The sequence below is a fragment of the Eretmochelys imbricata genome, chromosome 2, assembly GCF_965152235.1.
Source record: "Eretmochelys imbricata isolate rEreImb1 chromosome 2, rEreImb1.hap1, whole genome shotgun sequence".
NCBI classification, from domain to species: domain Eukaryota; kingdom Metazoa; phylum Chordata; order Testudines; family Cheloniidae; genus Eretmochelys; species Eretmochelys imbricata.
This window is the reverse complement of record NC_135573.1, coordinates 236,798,826-236,805,211: the sequence shown is the minus strand read 5'-3', so window position 1 is coordinate 236,805,211 and position 6,386 is coordinate 236,798,826.

Sequence of the window (6,386 nt, the reverse complement as noted above, 5' to 3'; positions counted from 1 at the left end):
TCTTGTCCACTGTAATTACCAGATCCTTTTCTGCAGAACTGCTGCCGAGCCAGTCGGTCCCCAGCCTGTAGTGGTGCATGGGATTCTTCTAAATCCTAAATTCAGAACTCTGCATTTGTCCTTGTTGAACCTCAGATTTCTTTTAGCCCAGTCCTCCAATTTGTCTAGATCACTCTGGACCCTATGCCTACCATCCAGTGTTTCTACCTTTCCCCCCAGCTTAGTGTCAGCTACGAACTTGCTGAGGGTGCAATTAATCGCATCATCCAGATCATTAATAAAGGTGTTGAACAAAACTGGCCCCTGGACAGACCCCTGGGGCACTCTGCTTGATATCGGCTGCCAACTAGACATTGAGCTGTTGATCACTACCGACTGAGCCCGACAATCTAGCCAGCTTTCTATCCACCTTATAGTCCATTTTTTTTAACTTGCTGGCAGGAATACTATGGGAGACTGTATCACAAGCTTTGTTAAAGTCAAGATATATCACTTCCATCGCTTTCCCCATATCCAGAGACAGTTCTCTCATCATAGAAGGCAATCACGTTGGTCAGGTATGATTTCACCTTGGTGAATCCATGTTGATTGTTCCGGATCACCATCCTCTACTCCAAGTGCTTCAAAATGGATTCCTTGAGGACCGGCTCCATGATTTTGCCAGGGACTGAAGTGAGGCTGACCGGTCTGTAGTTCCCCAGATTCTCCTTCTTCCCCTTTTTAAACATTGGCACTATATTTGCCCTTTTCCAGTCATCCGGGACCTCCCCTGATTGCCATGAGTTTTCAAAGATAATGGCCAATAGCTCTGCAATCACGTCAGCCAACTCCGTCAGCACCCTTGGATGCATTAGATCCAGAGCACGGACTTCTGCATGTCCAGCTTTTCTAAATAGTCCTTAATCTGTTCTTTCACCACTGAGGGCTGCTCACCTTCTCCCCATACTGTGCTGCCCAGTGCAGCAGTCTGGGAGCTGACCTTGTCTGTGAAGACCAATGCAAAAAAAAAAAGCACTGAGTACTTCAGCTTTTTCCACATCATCGGTCACTAGGTTGCCTCCCCCATGCAGTAAGGGTCCCAAACTTTCCCTGACCACCTTCTTGTTGCTAACATACTTGTAGAAACCCTTCTTGTTACCCTTCACAGCCCTTGCTAGCTGCAACTCCAATTGTGCTTTGGTCTTCCTGATTACACCCCTGCATGCTCGAGGAATATTTTTATGCTCCTCCCTAATCAACTCTCCAAGTTTCCACTTCTTGTAAGCTTCCTTTTTGTGTTTAAGCTCACCAAAGATTTCTCTGTTTAAACCAAGCTGGTCGCCTGCCATATTTGATATTCTTTCTGCACATCGGGATGGTTTGTTCCTGCGCCCTCAATAAGGCTTCTTTAAAATACAGCCAGCTCTCCTGGACTCCTTTCTCCCTCATATTAGCCTCCCAGTGGATCCTGCCCATCAGTTCCCTGGGGGAGTCAAAGTCTGCTTTTCTGAAGTTCAGGGTCCATATTCTGCTGCTCTCCTTTCTTCCTTTTGGCAAGAGCCTGAACTCGACCATCTCATGGTCACTGCTGCCCGGGTTGCCACCCACTTCTACTTCCCCTACCAATTCTTCCCAGTTTGTGAGCAGCAGGTCAAGAGGAGCACGGCCTCTAGCTGGTTCCTCCAGCACTTGCACCAGGAAGTTGTCCCCAACACCCTCCAAAAACTTCCTGGATTGTCTGTGCACTGCTGTATTGCTCTCCCAGCAGATGGCAGGGTGATTGAAGTCCCCCATGAGAACGAGGGCCTGTGATCTGGAAACTTCTTTAGTTGTTTGAAGAAAGCCTCATCCACCTCATCCCCCTGGTCTGGTGGTCTATAGCAGATGCCCACCACGACATTACCCTTGTTGCTCTCACCTCTAAACTTAACCCAAAGTCTCTCAACAGGCTTTTCTCCAGTTTCATATTGGAGCTCTGAGCAATCATACTGCTCCCATACATACAGTGCAACTCCTCCACCTTTTCTCCCTCACCTGTCCTTCCTGAACAGTTTATACCCATCCATGACAGTGCTCCAGTCATGTGAGTTACCCCACTCGAGTCTCTGTTATTCCAGTCACATCATAGTTCCTTGACTGTGCCAGGACTTCCAATTCTTCCTGCTTGTTTCCCAGGCTTCTTGCATTCATGTACAGGCACCTAAGATAACTAGCCGATTGCCTTACTTTCTCAGTATGAATCAAGAGGCCTCACCTGTTGCACCCTCCTCCTTGTGTTTCCTCCTGGTATCCCACTTCCCCACTTACATATGGGCTTAGGTCACCATCCCCCAGTGAACCTAGTTTAAAGCCCTCCTCACTAGGTTAGCAAACCTGCCTCCAAAGATGCTTTTCCCTCTCTTTGTTACATGGATTCCATCTCTTCCTAGCAATCCTTCTTCCTGGAACAACATCCCATGGTCGAAGAATCCAAAGCCCTCTCTCCAACACCACCTGCGCAACCATGCATTTACCTCCTCAATTTGATTATCCCTATCCTGAGCCTTTTCCTTCAACAGAGAGGATGGGTGAGAACATGACTTGTGACTCAAACTCCTTTATCCTTCGTCCCAGAGCCATGTAGTCTGCAGTGACCCGTTCAAGGTCATTCTTGGCATTATCATTGGTGCCCACATTCAGAAGTAGGAAGGGGTAGCGGTCTGCGGGCTTGATCATCAGAATACTATCATAATCACAATCATAATGCTACCATAATCACATGTCTCCCAAAAGACCTACTAGGTAACAGAGGGGAAAAATGCCTTGTGATTAAGCTGCCATTCTCTTAGCTCATATGGCTCACAAATATTTTGTGTTATAAGAGATGGCATTTGAATGTGAAAACATTTCAGTTAAAGTCTGTTAGTAGGTGACATCTTGTTCTGGCACTGTGCCACCCACCTTTAAGAGAGTTCTGGACTTCATTCACAGTGTGGATATATGTTGGGATTTGGCCTAAAGTTCTGGGGGGAAGTGGAAAAGTGGCCTGGGGGATGGTGGATGTATGGCTCTAATTTGCCTTACGTCATTTTTATAAACATGTTAAGGATCTTATGGAGTTCTTGCATGAGACAACTACTTTGGGATCATAAAAGGGAGTCATGAGGACTCCCCATCTGTTCACGCTGATCTTGCATTCACCTGCAGTTCCCATTTTCACCAACAGGTGGTGATAGCATTTTCTGCATTAGTCATACTGCTATTTCTATCATTTTGCAACCTACACAATACACATATATGATCTGTAAACAAAAGGGGTAAGCACTAGACTATGTGATCATTACAGCTTGTTGGGTATCATTCCAAGAAGAATATGTCTCGAACACTGGCAATAGCTTTAAGAAACAACCAGCATTTTGTATCTCTGGATTTAACGTCTGTTTTAGAATGGTGCATGTGACTTGTCAACTGTTTGAATGGCACGTTAATTCAGTTATATTAAAAATGAGACAGTACAACCATCAGCACAACAGATTAATTAGCTATGCCTGTCATTCCATTTATTTGAATAGCTATTTCTATTAAACTTGGCTCTTAAATGCCAAGAAATCGTCTGCTTCAACTCAAGATTTTAAATAATCAAGATCATATGTAAACCAGAAGGTAGAGCTACCTAGGACAGGCTTTGCATGACTGCAAGTCATGTGGAAGAGGCTTTTCACATGCGCACCCTGTGGTTTTCACAGTTAGAGACATTTGAAAAAGCTTTCCATAAACCTACACAATCTCAGAACTATCAGGATTGGTCTTCCTATACCGGAAAAAGCTCTGACTGTCTCACTTCAAGATTGACCCAGGGAGAATAGTGTCTTTCCATGGTTTCAGACAACCCAGATTAGCCTTCCCAAAACAAGTTTTGCAGCACCTGGAAACAACTGGGGATTCTTTTTTCAGGTCACAAAATGATAATTCAGCATCGTGTCTAGAATGCAGATTGACTTGACACATGCTTTCCAGGACCAGAAATCCATTGAATGGAGTTTAAGACAAAGGTTTATTCAGAATAAACTTTTACATTTTTCAAACCAAAGCATTGACAAAGCGGCTTATTGATTACAATAATCAGGGAATTTAAGAAGTGGGGGGGGGGCTGGGAGGGAGGTTTCTTCTGATTATATTATTCAGTGACTGGGAGACAAGCATGCCTAAGTATATTACGACCCTTTTTATCCATTTTAAGCCCTCAAAGTCCACATGAAATTTATTTATACACATAGAAGCTGGGAGAATTTCTGACTTAGTCCAGTATCAGAGGGGTAGCCGTGTTAGTCTGTATCCACAAAAACAACGAGGAGTCTGGTGGCACCTTAAAGACTAACGAATTTATTTGGGCATAAGCTTTCATGGGTAAAAAACCCATGTGGTTTTTTACCCATGAAAGCTTATGCCCAAATAAATTCGTTAGTCTTTAAGGTGCCACCAGACTCCTCGCTGTTTTTGACTTAGTCCAGTTTACTTTGTAACCAGATAACTGCCTGTAACGAATTGTTCTCACCACCATGGAGAGTCCTGCTAATTGCTCTGGGAATCAGCAGGGTACCCTCCTCTTGTGGTGTCTCACTGTCCATCACTGCTTCTCCTCTGCCTCCGCTGTCTGTGGAGATCCACTTTGCTCCTGGACCACAACATCCTCTTCAGGGCACAGCCCTCCAACTGTGCCCCAATTCCATTGTCTCCCCCCTTCCAGGGGAACTGGCAGTCCTTCACTTGGCATTTCACTGTAGAGGCGAACTGCAGCCCCTCTCTCAGGGGCAAACTGCAGTCATTTGGCTGGCCACTTACCTCAGCGGCCAGTGGGGTAAGGGAGGGGGCCAGGTCCGCCTGCCCGCTACTCCGGGCCCCGACCCAGGGACCCTACAGCTGGCAATCACTCTGCCTCTCCTTCCCCTCTGCCACTACCTGCTTTCCCTGGGCCACTTCCCCATAGCCCCAGCACCTACTTGGCCCCTGTATCAAGGCCTCCATCTGGGAGCCAGCCAGGCTGGGGCTCCACTTACTCCCCTGGCCCTGCCCAGCACTGCTCTGTCCCAGGCACTTTTCTCTACAGGCAGCCAGTCCTTCTCTCTCAAGCTCCAGGGAGAGACTGAGCTCTTCTCTGTCCTGCAGCCATTCTTATAGGGCCCAGTCTGATCCTGATTGGCTGCTTCTAAGCCTGCATCTGGTTGGCTGGGTTCTGCGCAGCCACTCCAAGGGCTGCTATTAACCCTTTGCCAGTCAATGAGGGGCAGCTGCCCCTTCACACTGCCCAAACTTTTTGATGAGGGTAAGTAACTTGAGACATTGTGGGCAGATACCAGGAGAGGAATATTGTCAGTATAAAGTAAGAAGGAGGAAACATTTTTCTGTCAGTATTATTAATGTTACAGTAGCACCTAGGTTCTCCACCCATGATCTGGCACATACTGTGTTAGGCACTGTCAAAGCATAGTACGAAACAACTATTGTCCCCTTGTAGTAGATGAAGAGCTAAGGCACAGAGATTGCAATTTGTCCAAGATCAAACACAAATTGGGAATTGAACCAAGACCTCATGAATTCCACTCCCATATCTTCACCTCAAGCCTATCAGTACTCTTATAAGCCATCCACCTATTACAGGTTTTGGTTTGGTTCTATTATAAATATGGCAGCTATTTAAAGATGCTGAAGAGCTTGGAACGGTAGACTAAGTCCCACGAAGATGGAGGACAGATGAAGTGTCAAGCATGTAGACTAAAATTTTTATATCGATAGCTATAAAGACCATCTCAGAATAGCCAGGTGGTTAGGGCACTTCCGTTGGATGTGGGAGATGTGACTCAGGCAGAGCAGGAATTTAGAATTGCATCTCCCACATCCCAGGCTCAGGCCCTATTGGCTTTGTGTGCTGCTGTTTTCACAAAAATTCCCAAAAGGTCCCGGTCCACATTGGAATGAAAAATACTGAAACCTTGATTTTTTTTTTTGGTAACTGGAATTGTTGTTTTCTGGCCAGCCCCAACATATATGTCTCTCCCTGTGTATAAAAGACAGGCTTGAACAAAAGTCCCTCACAACTTGAAACATTATAATGCTTTTGATTATTAAAAATGCTAGCTTGGCAACTGTATTTATTATATTGGTGAAGTCATGCCAGTGGTATAGGTTACCCTACAAATATCTGACTTTATCCCTTTCAGTAAAACTAGATTGGGAACCAGAATAAATATTAGTGAATTTAATAAAATGATGTGTGATATTTATTTTTTGCACAGATGTCTGAAATGAAGCAAATGAATTTTTATTGTTATAGACTGTTAAACATTTAACCTTAAGTTTTCAAAGTAGCAGTAGGTAATTTTAGCATTGTGGCACATACCAATTAATGGTGAATCCCCAGTAAATCCTCA